General features: G+C 46.8%; 1 long non-coding RNA gene across 1 annotated transcript; it reads left to right on the forward strand.

Annotated features, from left to right (window-relative positions):
* Positions 1-8: 8 nt before the first annotated feature.
* On the forward strand, positions 9-24,433 carry LOC103012257 (uncharacterized). The gene is made up of 3 exons (XR_449776.2): positions 9-103; positions 9,635-9,825; positions 24,159-24,433. It is a non-coding gene; the product is annotated as an uncharacterized LOC103012257 (long non-coding RNA).
* The last annotated feature ends 210 nt before the right edge of the window (positions 24,434-24,643 follow it).

A 24,643-nucleotide genomic window follows, 5' to 3' on the forward strand; every position in this document is an offset into this window, starting at 1 on the left:
TCGCGCGCCCGGGGCGAAGCGCCCCCCTGGAACTTCCCGCAGACTTCGGGGGCCCTCAGGACACGCGTTCCACTGGCGTCCAGGAGGGCCCGGGTCGTCTCAGGTGAGTCCCGTTCCCAGCCTGGCGGGCTGGGGGCCGGCGCCCCCCTCCGGTCGGGCAGCCTGGGGGCCTCATTTGCCTGATGGTGTTTTGACCTGCGTGCGAGGCCTTGCTCTTGCTCGTCCCTGCGTGAGACAAGCGGCTCGCCCTAGATCCTGGGTTCTGGGGGAAGAAGCCACAAGGAAAGACAGGTCAGGGCCCGTTCAGAACTAGGCCTGATGGAAGGGGCTTGGTGAGGGGGGCAAAGACGTTTGGCAGATTAGCTGGCTTCGGGAGGAACCTCGGGGGACAGCCCCTAGGTTGCAGCCCACTGGGGGGTAGACGGTGCTCTGGATCCCGAGCTGTCCAGTTCCTAGCTGTGTGATCCTGGGCAAGCTGCTGTCCTTTCTGAGCACAGGGCTCCACCTGTGATTGCGGGTGACAGTAGTTATCTACCCCGTGGGGCTGTTTAGGGCATGACATGAACGCTGGCCTTGCAATAGGCTGTTGATAAGTGTTTATATGAGCGCAGGGCCTGCCGCATGGTAGGTGATCACTAGCTGTGTAGACTCTTAAAAGCTCCCGCTGACCTGGGACCAGTCAGTGGGAAAGTAAGTGGAATCATCTTGGCCCCTGCTGCCTGGAGCAGCCTAGAATCCAACAGAGACTTATTTGGTGCACCTGGAGAGCTGTAGAAATGTTCACACCTGCAACAGGTGAATGGCAGGGTCTCTTCTCCTATTCCTCCCAAGGGGTATTGGTCCCAACTGGCCACATGTGGAAAGCAAGCCTTTATTACCCTGATTACTAGCGGCTGGCAAAGAAACAAAAACTAGGCCACGAAGGCCTTGAGGTGGGAAGGGAATCGTGCCCTGATGGTCTTGTCTCCAGGAGCAGCCCCTTGCCTTCGGGCTGCTGTAGAGAGCTCACTGTGCGAGTCCGTGGCTTGGCAGGTGGAAGGTCAGTGACGAGGGGCAGGAGCAGGTGGGGACGGAGCAGGACCCATGCCGATGGCTTCCCCGGGTCCTTTCCAGCCTCCCTCTCAGGAGCCCTTCGGTTTCATAACCCACATGATTCATCCTTTCTGCTGGCGTGAGTCACCCCAGTGGAGGTGGGAGAACAGGAGGCCCGACAGGGACCAGCCAAATTCTTGTTCACAAGTGCTCCTGCCAGGGGCCCCTCTGGAACCTGGGGATTGATTTCCCACACTTTCTTCCCTTTTCTGCACTAAATGCAGTTTGTCCTCCCTTTCCTCCCCTGGCCAAGTGGGCTCAGCCCACGATGCAGAATGCAGGCCCTGAGTTTCCCTCCTGCAGATGGCCTCGCCCTGCCCACGTGAGAGACAGAGGCCCTAACACAGGCTGGGCTGCCCTGCGGGAGACCGCACTGCCCCGAGAGGGCAGAAACAGTGCCCAGAACCCATAGCCTGTCTCTGCCCAATGCCACCCTGGCTGCCCCCAGAGGAGGGACACTGGATTAAAGGCCTCCCTCTGTCACTTACCAGCAATACACCTGTCACCTTTCTGGCCCCTGTTGGCCAGACTGTCCCTTGGCCCTGTCCTGGACCCTGTGTTGTACTCCTTCAAGTATGTGATCCTCTTCAAGCTAAGGCTACACTGCACATAATCTAAGTTATTATGAAGTGGCTCATGTCTCCCAAGAGGATACTGCCACAGCAGCAGTGATTTTGACAGACAGAGATAAGGGTTTTTCCATAATAATTTAGTAGATTAAGGGATTCAGCCCACTGAACTGAGAGGAGACTAAAATGCATCTGAATTTTTATCTGGAGGGATCCGAATTTATTTTATTAATAGATCTGCTCGTTTGGGGCTAAACTTTCCATTTACTGTGGACGTGCCCAGACAATATCTTGGCTTCAATGTTGTTGGGAGCCCAGCTTCCCAAAATGAACATCTTAAAGCACCTGCTGTGGGTTGCCCATTGATTTACAAGGTGACAGGACAGCTCGATCCCAGAAGGACCAGCCCTTTGCACTGTGACTGGATCTGGAATAAGACCTGCCTCGTCTTCCTGTAGGGAAGGGGTTTACCACGCACTACAGCTCCAGCTCTCCAGATGGCCCTTGAGGGCCACACAGCTCTGTAGGGACGGGGAGGTGGGGCCTGCTGCTTCCCTAGACTGAGGTCAGCAGGCCTGCGGATGGACAGGACATGGACCACAAAGGTGACTGGAGCCAGGAAATTTTTCAGAAGTTTTTTTTTTTTAATTTTATTATTATTTTTAAAAATTATTTTTTGGTCACACTACACGGCGTGTGGGATCTTAGTTCCCCGACCAGGGATCCAACCCACACACCCTGCATTGGAAGCGTGGAATCTTAACCACTTCGAAAGGAGGCAATTTCTGGATCAAATTCTGTTTCAACACACCCCAAGTGGCTACGTGAAATCTTCTGCTATCAAGTGGTCTGGGCAGTACTGGGCACCCCTTGGCCCCAGCTGTGTAATCCTGTACTTGCTGTGAAGGGATCAATGGTGGGCATGAGAACACGTAATTCAGTAACATCTTCCCAGTGATGCCACCTCCTCTTGTCTGATTTGGGAAGATACTAGCATAAATATCACATCTTTGTATTAGCATTTTCTAAAACTTCTGAAGGGAAGTTTTCTAAAACTTCGGAAGTGTGCTAAGTTCGGTAGGTTGGGGTGGCATCCCTCAAAGAATGTCTGATGGGCACCACCTTCAGGATGTGGGAGAAGAGCATGCACTCAGCAGAGCTTCCCTGCTACTTGTGTGCAACCCCGGGCGAAGTTATTCCAGTATCCTCTGCCAAAATGGCAGTAATGATGCTGTGCCCATGCAGGGGAGCTGCGGAACCAGTCAAAGCTGACAGGGGCCAAGCCCCTTGCCCAGCCTGGCACCAACTACACGCTGAACAAATGGTGACACCGGTGACCACTGCTGCCGCCGGGCACCAGGAGCCTCCAGTGGGGTAAGATGGGCAAGGCTGCACACTCTGTCCCTCTGTGGGGTTCACGGGCACATAAATGTCCTGTCCTTCCACCAGGCCTAGTTGCACATTTCCTCACATCTTAACATCCCTGAAATCGGGGAAAATCTCACAGTCAGTGTCTTGTTGGTCACCACTGGCCTGGACCGAAACTGACTTCTTCCTGAGAGGATTTGTGTTTGCTCCTGCCAGTGATCTGGGTGGGACACAGCTCCTGAGACCCCTTGGGGACCACGTGGGTGGTGTGACCCCCAGCTGAGAACCAGCTTATGGTTCAAATGATCAGTGCAAGCGTTTCTCCCTGCCTCCACCATGGCCAGGGGAGAGGCCAGAGGGCTCCCTGCTGTCCCTCTCTGGTGGTGGGTTTATTTCTCATCTTCTCCTGCACGAACGGTGTAGCCTTTCACTGGCACAGCTTCATGGAAGAGTCCCCATGACACTTCCCAACTTGGACACTTTTCCTTTCTCAGTAATATGTCAAATCCTGATGCATCTTCCACTCAAGGGTGTCTCTTGGATTTGATGAATATGGCATTAATGCCTCTAAGACATATTGCAGTAAAGATGCCTATTTAACTCTCTCAAATGTATTTGATGTTTCTTCTTGTAGCATCTATTAACAATCCTATGGCAGAGGTACAGAGAGTGCCGTGTTTTTAATGAAAATCTGTTTTGACTCCTTTGGCAAAGCAAAGGTCTTCCATTGCCTGGTTAGTGTGAATTTTCAAATTCTACCCTTCTCTCAGGAGAACACCTGGATGCTTTAGACTACACAGCATTCAGAGGTGTGATGCCCGGTGGGACACATTCTGTAGAACTGACAGCCCTGCCACCAAGCCTGGATAACACACACGGTCCCTAGCCTGGGGGGACAGGAGATGCTGACACAGACACCACATAGTGAGTGGGCCTGTGATGAGAGTGGGCCCGCGAAAGAGTAGACCACTGCCTCCTTCCACCCCTTCCACACACACCCCGTCTCCTCACCCCCCACCCCCGGTCCCGAGAAAGCACCCAGGCCCAGGGCTTCTACAAACCAGGGGTCCCCCAATTGACTCCAAGTCTTTTCACCCAAAATCCTTCTCGCTGTGGCAGGTCAGGGGTCTTCCCTTTCGGTCTGTGTTATTGCCAGTTTATCTCATCGTCTCCTCAGTGTGGGCTGATTCATATTGGGCTTTACTCCTTTTGGGGGTGGGGGGCTGACAATCTGGGGGGGTGCGTGGAGCAGCTCTCTGCCCACCCCACTCCCACCCACTCTTTGCCTCTCTAGTTAGACTCTCCCTTTTACCTAGATCCTCCTCCTCTTAACAAAGAGTCTTGTGAAAACTGCTTCTCCTGCAAAACAATTATCCTGAATCTAGCAATTATGTATCTCAGTGTTCCTTTCATAAACTACCAGGCGGAAATTTAGTGTCAAACAAGGAATTTAGGAGCAAAACAGCTGAAACTCCCTCAGAAGCTCTTCCCAACTAAGAATGAAAGCTTTGCCATTTCTCTGTTTTCCCTTCTTGCCTTGGCTCCCAGGAGGCTCCGCGCCCCATGTGATAGAAAATCACAATGGTTTACTTTCTCCTTGCCACAGCAGTTAGGATGCCTCTGGTTACAAGTACTAGAATATCCAAGTAAAAGGCACGTGGACAATAAAGATGGCTCACTATCCCATGAACAGGAATTTGGTGAGAGCTGGATCCAGGGTTGTTAATTCAGCAGCTCAGTGATAGCAGGGCTCAAGATAGCCTTCCTATCCTTTGCCTGGCCTTCTCCTCACGGACAGAGATAACTGCCCCACACTGGGGCAACTCAAGATGGCCTCCAAGGAAGGAATGGCAGGAAAGACCTTCCCTCTCGTGACTGTCCCATCTCCTTAGGGGAACACACCCAATGTCCAGTCCATTTCACCTCAGGCCCCACTGACCTGAACTGGATCACAAACCCTCCCCCACCCAGGTAATCATTGACAGAGTAAGCGGGGTCGCCCACGTTGGTTTGCATCAGTCTTGGTTTTCCTCCTGGGGAAACATCACCGCCCCAGACTGAGCAAAATCAGAGATCTGCTAGCAAGACGCCGGTCCAGGAAGGCTGCTGGCTGGGCCTACCATCTCCTCCCCTCCCTTTCTATTTCATCACCTTCATATAGATTCAGACTGCAAATGCATATTTATTGAAAGGAAGAACAGAAGGGAGGAGGGAGGGAGGGAGGAGCCCCCCACCCCCATGCCAAGCAGACCCCCAGGATCGCACTGCATTTTACCCGAGCCCAGCAGATGGGCAACAGGATCTGCATCTTACTCCTGGGTGAGGACATCATTCCTTTGATGCCAGGATGAGTTTTGGCTTCGTTGCCTGAGCACTCTTTCCAAGTGAGAATAAATTAGGAACTTGGGCTCCGCCCCCCACACTCTCTGCAAATGGAGCGAGGCACAAGCTGGAGAGAAGAAGAGCTCGAAATCCAGTCCTTTCTAGACAACCATTGTCTCGGGAACCCGAGTGTATAAAGAGATAACGGGGAACGTGCAGCTCAGGGGCCGGGCTGGGTGCGGCGGAGGAACTGGCTGCTGCGGCCAGAGGCAGCAATGCGGTCCGTCACTCCTCTGTCCCGCCGCCCCCACACCGTGGGCTCCTGCTCTGGCAATTGCGCACACTCATCTTTTCCTCTCCCAGACCCTTCCCCTCATCTGCACGTTTCCCAGCGCCCCGCCCCCCACCCTATACAGGCTCCCTCACCCCCCTCTCCCCTCCGGCTCTTACCACCGAGGCCCTGGAGAAGGTCACCTGGCTCTTCACCTAAGGGTCACTGTGCTCCTGGCTCTCCGTGGACTCAGCACCTGCGACCGCAGCCGACTGCGGATGGAGAACCAGCCACCCGTCTCCCTGACACCCGCCATCCACACCTCCGCAGTGGTGCAAATCCCCACGCTCCTTTCTCCACCTCCCACCCTGTCCCCACCCTCACTCTCCCGAGGCCCCGCGTCCTTCTTCACCAAGTTCTCAGGGGAGACCGTCCCCTCCCACTGCACCCGTGGGCTCTTGTCTCCCCACCCTGCTGCCCGAGGGGACCCCACTCCCTTCCTGGGCACCCCCCTGCGCCCCCCCGCCCCGCCACGTGGTTCTTCAAGGGTGTCCCTGCACCAGCTGCTGAGTTCTCTCTTTGCTGCTGTGATTCCAGCATCTTTAAAACAGCGATAACGACGAACTCTCCAGCTACCCTCCCATTTTTCTTCCTCCCTTTATAGGAAAACAAAACTCTCAAAAAGTTGTCTCCACCCAGTGTCTCGGTTTCTCTCCGGCTCTCTCAAACCCACGCCAATCAGATCACCCCTCACTGCCCGAAGCCACACCCTGCTTGCTGTCACCACTGCCCCGGGTGGCTAGAGGCCAGGGGCCAGTTCTCAGCCCTGGTCCCCAGAGCCCTTCCTGCAGCATGTGACCACTCGTCCCTGAAGCCTTTCCCACGTGGACTCCGGGACACCCCTCCCCACCGCGCTGGTCCCCCCAACACAGAGGCTGCTCCTCAGTCTCCACTGCTGGTTCTTAGCATCAAGGGCCCCAAGCCCCAGTTCTGGGCTTCCTCCCTCTCCCCTGCCCACCCACCTCCACTGCCCCACCGGGACATCAGTCATTTTCATCACCGCGGGTGCCCATTACCGGCTGATGGTTCCCAACCTGTGTCGCCGGCTTGGACGTCACACCTGATCTCCAGACACTGAGGACATCTCCCCTCTGCGTCTAAGGCTCATCACACAAACTGAGCTCCTGCTCTTCCCAGCCCCCTAACCCACCCCCAGATTTCCCATCATGGTAAAGGGCAGCCCCAAAGCCTGCGGCCCCCTCAACCCTGCCCCGAGTCTAGGCTCTCAGGGAATCTGGTCATTTCTACCTTGGAAATCCATCCAGAGCCTGAGTACTTCTCACCACTCCGACTGCTACCGCCCTGGGCCAGGCCACGCTCACATGTCCCCTGGTGTAACTCAGCAGTCTCCTAAATGCCCTCCCTATTCTGCCCTTGCCCCTTGAATCAGCCCTCAACACGGGGGATCATGTGAAACAGAGTCACATAGGCCACTCCCCAGCTTAGAGTCCTTCCAGGCTCATGCAGAGCAAAACCAAAGTCCTTGCAGCCCCAGAGGTCCCTTACAACCCACCCCAAGCCTCCACCCCCACCATGCACAGCCCGTTGGTCAGATATCGGAAGACCATTGAAATGGATGGTTTGAGCTTCCCGGAGGAAGTGACTTTTAAGCTGAGCTCAAAGAAATAAACAGGAAATACCCAGATGAGCAGACATCAGTCAGGTCTAAGTAGGAAAACAGAAACTGCACCAAGTGTTTACAGTGGAGGGAACTAGTGACATGGATGATCGAAGAGCTGAGATGGGGGAGGGAGGGGCAACCCGACATTAACACCGACTCCCCCACCCCCGGTATGACCCGGCTCCAGGCAAAGTGCCTGGCAGTTGGTCCGGCATGTGCAAAGGCCCTGGGGCAGGAGAAAGGTGGTGTGGTGGGAGAGCTGGAAGAGAAGCAAAGGGGCAGGGGCATTGATAGTGAAAGGAGGGTGGCCTGAGAGGGGACACGAGGCCAGGCTGGGGTAGCTTCACCAGCCCTGGCAAGAATTTGGACTTAATGCCAAGAGGAGTGGAAAGCAGAGGAGAGACGCTCCCGCTGTTGCGACCAGCCAAGCCTCGTGGCTCTCAAGCCTGTATCTGCAGCCCTTCCCATCTTCAGAAGAACACACCTTGGATCCCACACCTTCAGCTCTTTACTCAACACCCTCACTGTCTCTGGCCTCTTAAACACCAGCCTGCTCACCTCCGCCCTGCCCAGACCCTGGCCTCAAACGTTCCCTGTGACATTCATGGAAGTGTTGTTCCCTCACCTGGCTCCTGCCTGGCTCCCGTCCCAGCGGAGGCCTCACCGTGCACACACAGGCTGTCAGGATAACTTCCAACCTGGCTCTCTGCTCCAGCTCACTGCCCCTCTAACCCCACCCCCAACCTGAGGCTTGGTTCCCACGTGCTCTTGGGAGCCTACTTAGACCATTGTGAATGTTTGCAGCCAACAGGGTGGAGACCAAACTCCATGAGGCAGAGCCCTCATGGCCTTAGCAAGCTGGCACTGTCTTTCTTGCTCTTCCTGCCCCATCGTGGGCCAACCACCTTCCCAGATGGACCAGCCCTTCAGGCCCAGGCTGCTTGGATTTCGACACCTCCTCCCTGGGTGTGCCTTTCTCCCCTCCCCGCCCCCACATGCAAATTCCTCCTGCTGCAAGGCACCTCCTCCATGAAGCCTTCCTTCACCAAAAGCACCCCTCCCATGCCCCAGCCGTCTCCCTCTTGTCCCCAGGCAGAACTGCTCACCTGGCTGTGCTGCCTTATGTTCTGGTTCTGGAATCTCTCACACCCAGCTCGGTGCCAACTGGGGGCTGAGTCTCAGAAGCTGCTTTACATCTCTTGGGGCTCCCTGGGCCTCCCTTTCCTCCCTGGTAGGAAGAAGCCTCAGACCTGGTGCCCTTCCCCTGTACAAACAAGCTAGAACCTCCTTCTGGGGTTTCCTACAGCAGTCTCTTCCAGAACCTTGGAGGAGGATAAGCTAGTCTGACGTGGGCAGGCAGGACTGTGAAGGGAATCCTACAGGTTTAAAAACAACCCATTGGAGCCCTGGGTTTTTCCTATAAATATGATTGCTGTCATCCTAAATGTCACTCCGTCCAGGTTATCTATCCCTCAGGATCAGGTGACAATGATTTTGCTAAAAGAATCAAGACCAGAAGACCTGACTGTAGATGGCCAAGAGCAGCAGCAGATCCAGGGCCAAGGGCAGTAGAGCTGGGTCTCGTCGACGCAAAGCAGCCCTATGACCAGGGCAGGCGTTGGGCTTGCCGAGCGGGGGCTGCAGGAGTGCAGAGGGGCTTTATGACGAGTCGGTGCATCATGTGAAACAAGGGGCCTAGAGACGAGAGAAGCCTGGTGACCACAGGCCCCGCGAAGCAAGACGCAAAGGCACCCACGTTCCTTTCCACATGCTGCTTCAATTTTCTGCTGACCTGAACATAGCTTCCTGCAGGATTGCCCTGGTGCGGGCCCCGGAGTCCGGTCTCAGGCAGGGTGGGGCAGCGGGCAGTGGGGTGGGCTCTGGGCAGTGGGTGGAATCCAGCCCAGCACTTGCTGGCTGTGTCACTTTGGACAGGTCACCTTGCCTGCTAGGCCTCGGTTTCCTCCGCCGTAGATGAGACTTAAAACGGCCCCTCCATGGAGAGTAGGCAAGGTCATTCATGCAGGGCCAGGACCTTGAGGGCAGCCAGCAGGCTGGCAGCAAAGCTCCTGAGACGTGTGTCTCTGGTTTGGCAGATGCTGGCAGGGGTTGTGGTGACAGCAGAAGCGTGGGGTGGCAGGGCGCTGTGCCGAGTTACGTTTAGATGTTACTAAAACCTAAATGGTTACTTATCTTGCTTGGATCTATGTGGTGAATTTAGGGCTTCCAGAAATCCACTTGAGGCTTTTTATATATTCACTATTTATAGTCTAAACTCCCAAATTCCCAACCCAGCCAAAATCATTCCTGCTGTGTTTTCTCTCCACCCAGACGCACTAGCAGCAGAGAACACAGCGGCGTGAACTGCGGCCCCAGCAAGCCCAGCACTCTTTCTCCTCGGGGAGCGAGACCCAGGAACTCCTCTGCCCTGTGCGGGGCCACTGGCCACCATGTCCAGTCCCACCAACAACGCCACCAGGCCTGCTGTTCCATACGGTCATTTCCAAAAGGTGGAAAATTTGGTAACCAAACAATATTTCTGTGACCCATACGATTTTGCGTCTAGCTCTCTTCATCTGGTTAGGGGCTAATTCCCTTATTATTTCTCTTCCTCCTGAGCCCCTTCTACCCCAGTCCTGTAGGGCGATCTTTCGCTACAAACCAGCAGCATGGAGCAGTGTGCTCACCCCAAGCATGCAGTCATCATGGGTCACAGGTGGTCACCCTTGTTCTCTCAGTCCCCACCCTTGGGAACCTTCTCGCTCACGGCCAAGATGCTGCACCTCTCAGGTCGAAGTTCATGGAGGGCTTGGGGCACAAGCAGTACCACAAGACAGCACAGCAGGAAGTGAGCTCAGGTCCTGTCTCCCGGAACAGGCAGGGGAGGGTCTGGACAAAGCAGATGCCCAGGCAGGAGAAGGAGAGGCAGTGGAGCACTGTGGTTAGAGCAGAGATTCTTGAACTGACCATCTAGGTTCTCAATCCAGCTCTGCCATTCCTAGCTGTGTGACCTCAGGCAAGTCAGTTAACCTCTCTGGGCCTGGGTTTTCCCAACTGAGGATAAAATGGGCACAAAATCTGTGTTCACCTCAAATGAGTCAATATAAAGTGCTCTGACTTGTGACCAGTGCTTAGCATCACGTAAGAGGTGTGATCACGAGGCCAGACATCTGATGGCTACCTGTAAACACATGCTGCAGAAGCTTGGGTGCGGCTGTGTGAGCACGAATGTGCCCCAGGCCGGCCAGCCCCACGGCGCCGCTCCACGGAGACCGATGCTCCACATCCCAGACACAGAAGGAGCACGCAGCGCACAGACAGCCCCAGGGCCATCAGGAGGGAGCCAGCAAGGAAGGAAGGAGGAAGTGGAGGCCAAGGAAGGCAGGACAAAGTGGGGGCAAGGAAGAGAAACACTCATGTCCTACTGAGGCCTCTGCCAGGCTTTCACGTACATCTGTGTCTCATTTGTTTTTAAAGCCGTCCTGTACAGTGGTTATCATTCCTCCCATTTTACAGATAAAAGTGAATGTTCTAGTCAGGGTGGAAGGGTGGTGGTGAAGGCACAAGACAAAGGTGGAGGAGGAAGCCGAGTCACGCCCAGAGGTGCCTGTCCTGTCCCGCAGACAGTGAGCGAGATCCTTGGATGACGGGCAAGGCCCGCGAGGCCTGGAGGGCGGGGAAGCAGAACCCTCCGCTGGTCCACCTGGGGGTCGGCAGAAACGGGCGACAGGCCTGGGGAAGTCACTGGCTCATGGTGAACACCTGTGCCATCCCCACCCCAGGGCTGTGCTCCTGGGCACTCAGGGTCCCTCCAGAACTGCCCCCGGGGTCAGCAGACTACACTGTTGCCCCTCGAGGAGACAGAGGAGGGAGGAGCCGTGTCTGGAGCAGCCAGCCCAGGGAGGCCAGGAGGGAGGCCAGGGTTTCCAAGCTGGGGAACCCCTGGGTGGGGGGCCCGCCAGCCCCGGAGCTGCCTCCACTCTCTGCCTGTGTCACCTCCCTGTCAGAGGAACTCAAGAAAGTGAGTGCCCTGGGTGGGGGCAAAACTGGTCCTTTGGGACACAAAGCCCAAGGATGCACCCACACCCCATGGCCTTCCTCCAGAGGCAGCAGCGTGGCCACATCTGAGGAAGGGCACCGTCCACCAGCCCGGGGTTCACATTTCCACAGAGCAGTTGCAGGACTAGCTGGTAGGCTTGCAGATAAATGCTAGATGCCCAGTTAAATTTGAATTTCAGATAAACAATGAAAAAACTTTTCAGTATAAATATATCCCACACAATAGTTGGGATATACTTATACTAATTATTTATCTGAAATTCCAACTTACCTGGCTGTCCTGTAATTTTCTTTGCTAAATCTGGCAACTTTACATGGGGACCAAATGCTTCAGCTGGAATTGGGGAGGGCAGGGTATCACTAATACGTTAAAAATGAAGTGCCAGGCGAAGGTTTTGGTTTAAAAATTCAGAACACCTTCTGATGGGGCCAGGAATCAAGGCAATGCAAACCACTAGAAGTGTCTTGCTTTCATCTTTTTGATGCCTCCCTACCGAAGGACAAGGCACTCTGTCTATCAAGGGTCTAGAAACATCTTTCTGCCCCCAATGTCTGTTTAGAAGGGAAGCCTACCCCTGCCAGTGGTATTTGGGAATTGAATTATACCTTCTTTTTTAAAACAGAAAAAAAAAAGTCTTCTCTCCGGGGCAGCATTCACATGCCCATGAGCTCTGCCATCAAGTATGAATATTCTCTTAAAAATAAAAATTATGGTGTACTTAAAAAAGGAGCATGTTATGTCAGCACTGGTGATAAGACAATTTATTACTGTCTACAAAAAGAAGGCTCTAATGATGTGGTGGAAGCTGGCTCAGTGGGCTATAAATTATGAGCCATTCTCTCGCTGGCAGAAATAAATCCTCCTGTCAAGTCACTGCGCTCCCCCTGATGGCCACGGGCTGCGGAGCGGCAGTAACTACATGCCTGTCACCTGGGGAGCAGCCCCACTCCACCCCTTGGGGCTCCCCCAACTAGTCCACACAAACCTCCCACGACCTGCAGTCACATCTTTGGGACACATGTCCTTTTTGACATGAAAAAATAACAACTGTTTATGGTCTTCTAATAGGCAAAACAAAAAAGAGAAAGAGAGAGGAAGGGAGGGAGGGAAGGAGGGAGGGAAGGAAGGAAGGGGAAGGGAAGGAAGGAAACAGAATGCAGAGTTCATTGGGAAAGGAGCAGGATTCGAGATCAGAAGGCCTCATTGGACACCCTGCTTTGAGGGAAATGCCCTTCCCTCCTGAGCCAGGCTTTCCCTGGCTGGAAAATGAAGGACTTGGGCTGAAGGGGAGACCGGCAGGGACTGCTGTTCCCACAGGTACTGTGCTCCCATGCGGTGATGAGCCTCCTGAGCGGGAGGGGTTCAAGAAGAGCTGGGGCAGCATCTCCTGGAGATGGTGAGGAGGGGCCTCCTTCACCCTCCAGGAAGCTGAGCTCACACTGACTCCCAGGGCCAGCTCCCCAATTCCAGAACTCAGTGTAAACAGCCTCAAGTCCCACCCACCCACCTCTGGCAGAGCTGGTGAGCACCCCACATCTTCCCCTCCAGTGGCCTTACCACTGTCCAAAGGCGAGCTGTGCAATCAGCCCCTTCCCCTGGAGCCCGCTGTCTGCATCCAGACAGAGATGTGCACACCATGAACAAACAATATGGGTGATCGCTAGGCGATAAATATGACTACATATGTCTAGTGTGTATGAACCTGGGGTTAAGTGCTTTCCTAGAATGGCTGAAGGATTAGTTGGCAGGGTTGCCAGACAAATACTAGATGCTGAGTTAAATTTGAATTTCAGATAAAGAATGGGAAAAAAAATTTTTTTAAGTAGAAGTATATCCCACACAATAGTTGGGATATACTTATACTAATAAAATGATTTGCTATTTATCTGAAATTCCAACTTACCTGGCTGTCCTGTATTTTTATTTGCTAAACCTGGCAACTCTAGATGGGGACCAAATGCTTCAGCTGGAACTGGGGAGGGAAGGGTATCAATAATACTTTAAGAAGAAGTGCCAGGCAAAGGTTTTGGTTTAAAAATTCAGAACACTTTCTGATGGGGCCAGGAATCAAGCTACTCAAACCATTAAAAGTATCTTGCTGAGCTCAGATACAGGCCATTAGGCATCTAGACAGATTAAAATAACATAAAAATAAATAAAAGCAAAGAAAGACACAGACAGGGAGGGAGATAAGACTAAACGAAACACCTGAGACTATCGTAATAACCCTCGGGGCCTCAGGCGGCAGCATCCATGGGAGAAGCGGTGGCTCGGAAATGGCTCATGCCAGGGAGGTTTTGCGAGCTGGTGTATCAGGCAGGATTTGGGTGACCCAGGAAGCACCCCTTTGCCTGCCAATCCCCCTCCCATCCTGGCCCCAACGGGCTCCGCCCAGGCTGTGCTCGTTCCCCGCCCCCCCAGGGTCCTTCCCTGCTCCCGCTACCCACCCTGACACCCCAGCAAAATGGACAATTGTCCAAGTCAGAGGCACCCCTCCCAAACAATTCCTATTTCTTCTATTTTGTCATTTCCTTTCACATCTTATCTGTCTTCTTGAGTTTTCAATTATTTTTCCTCCATTTTCTTGTTACTTATTTTCCCCCAAAAATTGTTTTTCTGATTGTCAGCAAGACACCTGTGCCTACATATAACCCAACATGAATTCTGTCTGTTGCCCTTTCTGCCCCATGGGACTAGGCACCCGTGAACTTTTCCGTGAACTTTGCTTTGCTGGGGCAGGCGTGGTGAGAGACACAGCACGTGGGGCAGCTCGGACACCAGGCAGGAGGCCATGGGGACACACACTGCCCTTTGCAAGGAGGAGTCCAGGAGGAATGTCAACAGCACTGTCTTCTAGTCCAAAAGGGGGGGCAGGGTTAAGGGTTAGTGACTGCAGTTCTACATTAACCAGCCCTTCTGGGGATCTATAGAATAATGACAATGTTTGGACTGTCGGTGTCAAGGCTGTAAGCAGTCCTAGGGTTGTCTGGGCCACGGGTTAAACAGAATCTACGATACAGTAATTTACTGAACTGTTCTCTAATTACATGAAAATTGTCATCCACGTCTGCCACACACAGGAACAGGGTGCCAACCACGTTCTGATTAATCTACGTGTTGTCAGGTTCATGGAGAGCTGGCTGTACCTGCCATTGCTGGACCCAAAATTCTTCCTGTTCTGTATTATTTTGTGCTTTTTCCCAGAGAAAAATGATGGATTAAAGCAGAAAAGCAGGTACAGGCTGTCCCCAAATGAACACGTTAAAAGGCAAAGAGATATCGAAATGTCAAACTTTTGTCACCAGCCCATCATTTGAACGCTTTTCCAGCCGAGCGCATCTGCAGTGACATCGACCCCTCCCCGTGCTTCGCCAGGCAAGGGGGGTGCTCCCGCTGGCCGTCACCAGGGACCTGGACCAAACCCTGATGGGGGGGGGGCGGTCATCCCTCGTGTTGGAGGAGCAATCAGGATGCACCGTGTCAGTGGGTGTCTGGGAGCCAACCAAGCGTTAATAGCCCATCTTGGCCCCAGATCCTCTAACACGGCCCTGATTCTGCTCTTCTCAGAGCTTCACATGAAGGTGACGCAGTTTCTCGTTTCAAGTGAGACCGAGATGCACACTACCTCCGTGCAGACACACATCACTCAAAGCTTTTCCCACAGATGCCAAAAGGGTCCGACCCACAGCTCCAAAGGCAAAGATAACCAAGTGGTCATTAAAACTAAACAAGTGCAATCAAGATAAGAGTCTAAGTGCTAGTGGAAAAGACAGCGGCACTGAAAATAGCCTGAAGGGGCTGGCAAGATGGCCTGCATTTTTGGCCAGGTGAGAATTTTTTCCATGTGAAATATGTAAGCGATGTACAGATTCCACCGATACCCTAAACACCAGATTGGATCTAAAGGTCAGAGCATTCGCTGATGCTGAAATTCAGGGGTCGCCCAGGCTGTCCACGCCATCCTTATGCACCTCGGCTCTTGGGGTGGTAGGGGTGAAATGGGGAGGGAGATCCCTTGGGGCTGGGCCCACACGCCTGCCGTCTCCGAGGCCTTCGGACGCTGGGCCTGTGACCTGGGCTGTTAGACGTGGTCCACTGGAGGCTTAGCTTGGCATGTAAGAGGTCATGCAATGTAGGAACTACCTCCCACAACGAGACAGGAAGGGAAGTGGGAGAACAGGAGGCCGTGGGCACCTGCCAGGTGGCAGGTCAGCTGCCAGCTCACTGGGGTCTGTCTGCTGGGACCCAGAGGTGGCTGTCGGGGTGAGGAGGCAGGTAAACAGGAAGCAAAAAGGGTCTCCAAGTCTTTTGAACTAACCTGGGCTTTCTTACATGATTCTCTCATAAGACCAGCATGCAAGGGACCCTCTCTGAGCAGAGGCCACTACAGAAGTCTGTCAGAGCAGGGGCGGGTGGAGGGGGCTGGGGGAGAGGTCCAGCTGGCAGTTGGCTCTATCACTAAAGGTCATAATAATGGACTTTCTTTTATACTTAGTCTTGTTCTGTTCTTAGGTCTTCTACATCACATTCTACCAAAACCACTCGGTCATTTTGATTCATAACTCAGACATTTTTCTTATCATCCACCTGGCACACACATGCGCACACACACGGCCATCAAAACAATACCCTGTGTCCACAGTAAGCTCATCCTTAATTTTGGAGAAGTCCTAATGAGGAAGGGACTGTCCCTCCTACTCCCAGCGAGGCCACCATCCTGGAGCCTGATGACAAATGGATGACAAATGCTGAAGACCCTCGTGTCCTGATGGTCTAAGACACTGCTTTTCACTATCAACTTTTTCACATCTAGTTCTCAGAACAAGGATGTATTTATTCACAATGCAACTGTTTTGTGCCTGTCTCCGCCTATCAATAACCAGTGTTATGGATGGACGGGCCCTTGTGGTTCTTATTATGACTGCAAGATACCCTTCAGCAACAGCCATCAGGAAACTTGGAGAAAATAAAGGTTTATTACCTACAGGACCTGGAAATTACACAGCCACACAGAGAATTCTAGGGCCTGGGCTTCTGCTTTTACTGGGGTTGAGGGTGGGGCCCAGGGTTTCACAGGCTCGCTCACTATTGGTGAATTTAAAACACAAGAGCAGGAAGGGAAAAAAAAAAAAAAAACAAGTGGCCCAAATGGTTAGTTATTGAAATCAACCAAGATCTCTAAAACGGGGAGCCTAAGTGAGGGAGGCAGTCTGGCTCTCTATCCAGCCCTGTGGCTGGCTGTGTGTTTACAGACAGCCGTCTTTGAAGTGGATGCCTAGGCGATCAGAGAGTAAGTCAGGCACTTGCATTGCAAAACAGAAAAGACAAACAGAAACGAAAAACTGTCTGGGCTTGCACTACATCAACATTTTATTTTATTCATTTAAAGCTTTTCAGAATGCTTTTCTGAATATACGCGGTAGAAGAGGACACATAATGAAAAGCAAAGACCACCCACTCTGTTCCCTTCCCCACCCACAGTCCCAGAAGCTGCCATCCTTTTTTTTTTTTTTTTTTTTGCCATCTTTAACCATTTCTGCATTTGGCTTTTCTGGTGGTTACCATCTTAATTCTAGCACACTATGGCTCTATCTTGATATTCAGCTTGACTCTTTGCTATGAACCACAGGCTTTTCGCTAACCCACTACTCCCTCCTCTAAATTTTAAGAGTTACTATTTAAATTTTTCTGTTGGCTACCTTTGAAACATTGTCTCACACCTAATCTTACTTCTTCTTCTATTGTTTTCAGACAATCTCTTAATTTCTCTCAACTATACCCTGAAACATTTAAATTGCCAGAGTTGATAATTTTATATACTATTTTATGAACATAATTCTTTCATGTTTTGTCCATAGGCTGATTCTAAAAACCAAAAAAACAATAAACACTGTTTACGCTATTATGACTTAGTAAATATTGTCCCTTCAAAGTCAGTCAGGATAGTAGGATTTTATTTCCTTCTCTGTGGGTCCAGTGTCATTAACTACAAGATTCACGAATGGTCAATCATTAAATTCTTGTCACTTTGCTTCCTTCACATTTAGACATAGACATGAGCTTCTCACATAACTTTTTGTTCTTGGAATTTTTATTTGCCTTATTTTTTCTTTGCTGGATCTTTGATATTACCAAGCCTCTTAATCCTACTATTTCTTGAAGTTTTTTGCTGGAATATATCCTGCAGTAACAGAAAGAGCGCTTTGGAGATCAGTTTTTAGAGTACTTATAAATCTAAAACTCTGTGTTTTCTCAAATGCATAACAATTTTCTTCATATAGAATACTGAGTTTTAAATTATATTTTTCAGAATTTTTTCTTCTTCTAGTATCGAATGTTCCTGGTAAGATGTCTGAGGTCAGCATTATTTTTGCTCTTTCAAGGATGACTTCTTCTCTCCTGGAAGCTTTAGGAATTTCTCTTTATATGTGATGTCCTGAAATCTCTTGAGTCTGCATCAAGGCATGAATCTTTTATTCTCTGTCCTACTTGGAGCTTGGAGGGTCTTTTATTCTGGAGATAACTATGTTTCTTCAGTTCTGAGAAACTTTCTTCTATAGTGTCTTGATTCTTTTAATTTTAATAAAAGTTGTACATTTACATGGTTTAAAAATCATATAGTTCTATAGGTCTTACATGAAGTTAGCTGTTTCCTTTCCACACCCCAGAAGCCACTACTTTTGATGCTTTTAGCCTCTGATATTTGCCTCTGTATTTGTAAATCACATGCTTAAATTCCAATGTATTGATTTTTGTTTATTTTAAATATAATGTATTTACTTCAGACAATGGACAATAAGGGTTCAGCTCTTGCACTCCACTCCCATACCCTAAAATACATTTCTTTCCCTTCCCATTCTTCTAATAGAATGGTATAATTTTTGGACAAATCAATATTTAGCATTTATTATGACTGTAAATATTATTTGAGGCTGTAGCATGTGGTACATTAAAATTTTCTTTCTTATACAATTTTTTGTTTTCACTGGAGGCAATTTTTTTTCCATTTGTTTAGCTTTTTTAGGTACCTATCACAAATTCATCCCCAAACTCTTCAACAGAAGAAAAAATCTCCCCTTTCCTGGGAAAGAAAATATGAGCAATTTTTTAAAAATTCAGGACACTGCATATCTGAAAAGCATGGTGAGAGTTTGAGGATATAGAATTCTAAGACATCATTTTCAACAAGAATTGTGAACGTCTTTCTTATCCTTTACCTTCAGCCTTGCTGCTGAGAAGTCTAATACAGGACTAATACTAGGCCTTGTGTGGGCCTATTCTTTCTCTCTGGGAACTTTAGTGCCTTTTTTTTTTGTCCCCAGTGTTTTGAAACTTTTCACTGGTGTGTCTTGTGTGGCTTTGTTTCCACTCATCATGCTGGACAAGTGGTAAACCCCTCAGACTAGAAATCCATGTCTTTTGTGTGCAGGAAATTTCCTTGAGTTGTTTCTTTGGTAAATTGCCCCTCCATTTTCCTTCTTCTCTATTTTTGAAAGTTCTATAATTTAAACTGTTCTATTTCATGCTTAGTCTAATTTTCTTAGTTTTTAGCTTCTATTTTCCATTTCTTTGTTGGAGTTGTTCTAATTATTAGGAGATTTCCTCAACTTTCTTTCCAGGCTTCTACTAAATATTTCATTTCTGCTTTTTTATTTTTAAATTCCAAAATCATTTTTGTGTTCTAAATCCTCCTTTCTACAGCAATATTCTTTGATCAGCCTTACTGAAGTATAATTAATATGTAATTGTTCACATCTAAAATATACAATTTGATAAGTTTTGACATATGTATATACCCATGAAACCATCACCACAATCAATATAATAAATTTTTCTTAGATGAATTACGCTTTTGATAAATTTTTCCCTGACTCATGCTCATGAAGATTTTTTTCCTATGTTTTCTTTATCTAGAAGATTTGTAGTCTTAGGATTTACATTTTGGTCTATGATCCAATGTAAACCAATAAACAGGGTTCATTTTTTTTTTGCATATGTGTATCAAATTGTTCCAATGCTATTTATTGAAAAGCATTGAAAAGCATTATCCCTTTCTCCTTGAATCACCTTGGGGTCTTTCTCAAAAATTAATTGCCCATGCATGTGTGAGTCTATGTCTGGACTCTCCTCTCCTCCACTGATCTGCTTGTGTATCTTTACACCAATACCACCCTACTTGATTACTGTAGCTACATCATAAGTCTGAAAATCAGGTAGTGAAAGCCCTCCTCATTTCTTCTTCTCTTCAAAGTTGTTTTGGCCATTCTGGGTCCTTTGCATTGACGTATAAATTTTAGAAATAGTGCATTAATATCTACAAAACAATCTGCTGGGATTCTGATTGTGTTAAATCTATACATCAATTTGGAGAGACCTGTCCTGTTAATAATATTGAGACTTCTGATCCATGAACAAGGCGTTATCTCTCCATTTGTTTAGATCCTCCTTAATTTCTCTTAGCATAAAGGTATTTCACATCTTTCATCAAGCTTATCCCTAAATATCTAATTTTTTGATGCTACTGTAAATGGTATTGTTTTTGAAACTTTAATTTCTAATTATTCATTGCTAGTATATAGAAACACATTAACTTTTTTTGTACATGGATCAAATATCCTATAATCTTGCTGTAACTACTTCTTAGCTCTAGTAGCTCTTTGTAGATTTTGTAAGGACTTCCTACAAGAATGATCATGTCTATAAAGGAGGACAGTTTTTCTTCTTTTTTCCCATATGGATGCCTTATGTTTTTTTCTTGCCTTATTGAATGGGCTAGAATTTCCAGGACAAGGTTGAATAGAAATACTGAAAGCAGACATCCTAGCTTTGTTTCTTGTCTTAGAGGGAAAACATTCAGTTTTTTTTTTTAACTTAAAAGATCACTTTCTTAGAGGTACAACGTAATAATCATAAAAGAAATCTTGTGAGAGAAAGGTGAATTTTTCTAACAAAGCACAACATAGTGAAACATAATATTGTGGGTGCTCTTCCTTTTCTTTTTTTAAATAGACTTTATTTTTCAGGGCAGTTTTAGGCTCACAGCAAAATTGAGCAGAAAGTACAGAGAATTCCCATATACACCGGCCCCCACACATGGACAGCCTCATCCACTATTAACATCCTGCCCCAGACTGGGACATTTGTTACTGTCTTTTCACTGTCTCCATGGTTTTACCTTTTCCAAAATGTCATATAGTTGGAATCATACAGTATGTAGCCTTTTCAGATTGGCTTCTTTTACTTAACAATATGCATTTGTGTTTCCTCCATGTCTTTTCATGGCTTGATAGCTCGTTACTTTTTAGTGCTGAATAATATTCCATTGTATGGATGTACCACAGTTTATTCATTCTTCTACTGAATGAAATCTTGGTTGCTTCCAAATTTTGGCAATTATGAATAAAGCTGCTATAAACATCTGTGTGCAGTTTTTGGGTGTGGATGTAATTTTTCAACTCATTTGGATAAATACCAAGTAGTGCAATTGCTGGATTGTATGGTAAGAATATGGTTAGTTTTGTAAGAAACTACCACTGTCTTCCAAAGTGGATTTTGTGTTTTGCATTCCAGCAGCAATGAATGAGAATTCCTGTTGCTCCGTATCCTCACCAACATTTGATGTTGTCAGTGTTTTGGATTTAGATTCTAACAGGTGTGTGGCAGTATCTTACTGTTGCTTTAAGCATTCAGTTTTTCACCATTAAGTTTGATGTTAGCTATAGGTTTTTCATAGACACCTTTTATCAGGTCAAGGAAGTTCTCTTCTAATTGTAGTTTGCTGAGCGTTGTGACCAGGAATGGATGTTAGATTTTGTTAAATGCTTTGTCTGCATATATTGAGATGGTTACGTGATTCTTCTTTTTTAGTTGCTAATATGATGAGTTACTTGATTTTTTAATGTTTAACACTGCATTCCTGGGAAAAATCCCACCTGGCAATATGTATTGTAATTTTTATTTACTGTTAGATTCACTCTGCTTAATTTTGTTAAAAATTTTTGCATCTAAATTCATGAAGGGAATTTGTCTGTAGTATTGTATTCTTATAATGTCTTTGTCTGGTTTTGGTATCAGAGAAATGCTGGCCTCATAGAATGAGTTGCAAAGTATTTCCTCCTTTTCAATTTTCTGGAAGAGTTTGTATAGAACTGATGTTATTTCTTCCTTAAATGTATGGCAGAATACACCAGCGAAGCCATCTGTGCCTGGAGTCATCTTTTTGGAAAGATTTTTACTTACAAATTAAATTTCTTTAATAGATTTATTCATATTCAGATTATATATTTTTGATTCAGATTATCTATTTCAAATTCAGATTCTTTTTATTTTTTGTGTGATAAAATATTCATAACATACAATTTACCATTTCAAATATTTTAAATATACAATTCAAGGGCACTAAGCACATAAACAATGTCCCATAACCATCACTACTATTTCCACAACGCTCTCATCATTCCAAACAGAAACTCTGTACCCATTAAACAGTAAACCGCTTTCCCCCCCTCCTCTCAGTCCAGTAACCTCTATTCCTCTCTATGAAATTTGCCTATTATAGATACTTCATGTAAGTGGAATCATACAACATGTGTCTTTTTGTGTCTGGCTTACTCACTCAGCTTAATGTTTTCAAGGTTCATCCATGTTGTAGCAAGTATCAGAATGTTGTTTTTTATTATGGCTGTTTCTTTTTGAGTGAGCTTTGAAAGTTTATATCTTTCAAGGGAAGTCTCTTTCATCTCAATTATTAAATTGACTCATATGAAGTTATTTATAATACTTTATAATTTTCCTTTTAATATATATAAAGTCTGTAGTGATGTCCCCTCTCTCATTCCTGATATTGGTAATTTGTATCTTTGATCTTTTTTTCTGGTACTTCTGGCAAGAAGCTTATGAGTTTTATTGATTTTATCGAAGAACAAACTTTTGGTTTCACTGATTTTTTTCTTTTGTTTTCTATTCTCTATTTTATTTATTTATACTCTTTATTGTTTCTTTTCTTCTGGTTTGAGTTTAATTTTTCTTCTTTCTCTTATTTCTTATAGTATAAGCTGAAATAATTTATTTGAGACTTTTCTTTTTTCTAATACAGTAAGTCCCCTACATACAAACCTTCCAGTTGTGAACTTTCAAAGACGCAAACATGTGTTTGCATGTCCAATCATGTAAGTTAGTTCACATGTCTGGCGTTATCTGTAAAAGTTGGGTACCTAGGCTAACTCCGTTGGACTTATGAACAAATTGGACTTACGAACGCACTCTTGGAATGGAACTCATTTGTATGTAGGAGACTTACTGTATATGCATTTGGTACTATAAATTTTCCCCTAACTAAAGCATAGTGCATCCCACAAATTTTGATAGGTTGCATTTTCATTTTGATTCAGTTCCCTCTTGATTTCTTCCTTGACCTTTGGGTTATTTTAAAATGTGTTGTTTAATTTCCAAATATTTCAAGATATTCAGCAATCCTTACATTATTAACTTTTAATTACATTGTGATCAGAGAACAGACTGTTTGATTTAAATTCTTATACAGTTATTGAATTTTTTATTGCCCAAGAATATACTATTTTAGTGGGCATTCCATATGTACTGCAAAAGAATGTGTATTCTTCTGTTGTTAAGTGTAAAGTTGTATAAATATCAATTAGAACATGTTGGTTTAAAGTATTGTTCAAGGCTTCTGTATCTTTACTGATTTTCTATCTACTTTTTATTCAAATTATTGAGAGTAGAATGTTGAAATCTCTAACTATAATTTGGATTTGTCCATTTCTCCTTACAATTCTATTCACTCTCGCTTCAAGTATTTTGAAGTTCTGTTATGATGTGCATTAATGCTTACATTTGTTTTGTACACTCTTGGTAACTTGCTTCTTTTATCATTATCAAATTATCATCTTTATCCCTAATAATATTCTTTGCTCTGAAATTTAATTTCTCTGATAGCCACTCCTTCTTTCTTTAAATTGGTTTTAGACTACTGGATCTAAATTTTTTAAATTTTTCACCTTGTATGCCTTCTTTCAACTTTTACTTTTAACCTGTTTGTGTCTTTATATTTTAATGGGTTTGTTTTAGAAAGCAAATAGTTATCTTGCTTTTTTAATTCATTCTGACTATCTCTGCCTTTTGATTGGGGATGTTTATACCATTTACATTAAGTGTGATTATTAATGTGTTTGGGTTTAAATACATCATTTTGATATTTGTTTCCTATTTGTCTCATCTTTTATTTGTTTCTGTTTTCCTTCTGTGCTGGCTTCTTTTGGACTGAGTATTTTTATAATTTAATTTTATCTCCTCTTTTGGCTTACTAGCTGTAAGCCTTTACTTTCTTATTTTACTGGTTACTTTAGGGTTTATGGTATACATCTTTAACTTATTACAGTCTCACTTAAAGTAATATTATACCATTTTGTATGTAGTATAAGAATTTTACAACAGTATATTTCCATTCTTCCTCCCCTGAATTTTGTGCTATATTTTGTCTAGATTTTACATGTTATAAACTTAACCCTCTATGGTTACTATTTTTATATTTAAAATTAAGACTTTTTTAAAAACAAAAAAAGAAATCTTATATTCACATACACATCATTTCTGGTGCTTATCATTCCTTTGTGCAGATCCAGTTTTTCTTCTAGGATCATTTTCCTTCTGTCTCCATGACTTCTTTTAAAACTTCTTCTAGTTTGTTTCTGCAAGTCGTAACTTTTTTCTGCTTTAGTGTTTCCCAATTTCTCCATGTATAAAATTCTAGTCTGACAATGTTTTTTTTCCTTTCAGTACATTAATATGTTGCTCCACTGTCTTCTGGCTTGCTTTGTTTCCAACAAGAAGTTGCTATCGGGGCTTCCCTGGTGGCGCAGTGGTTGAGAATCTGCCTCCCAATGCCGGGCACATGGGTTCGAGCCCTGGTCTGGGAAGATCCCACATGCCGCAGAGTGGCTGGGCCCGTGAGCCACAACTACTGAGCCTGCGCGTCTGGAGCCTGTGCTCTGCAATGGGAGGGGCCGCGGCAGTGAGAGGCCCGCGCACCGCGATGAAGAGTGGCCCCCGCTTGCCAGAACTGGAGAAAGCCCTCACACAGAAATGAAGACCCAACACAGCCAAAAATAAATAAATTAATTAATTAAAAAAAAAAAAAGAAGTTGCTATCACTTTTATCTAATAGCAGTGTATATTTTTTTTCTGGCTGCTCTTAAGATTTTCTCTTTACCTCTGGTTTTAAGCAATTTGATTATGATGTGTCTTTGTGTAGTTTTCTTTAC

This window comes from Balaenoptera acutorostrata, chromosome 3 (assembly GCF_949987535.1).
Source record: "Balaenoptera acutorostrata chromosome 3, mBalAcu1.1, whole genome shotgun sequence".
Lineage (NCBI taxonomy): Eukaryota > Metazoa > Chordata > Mammalia > Artiodactyla > Balaenopteridae > Balaenoptera > Balaenoptera acutorostrata.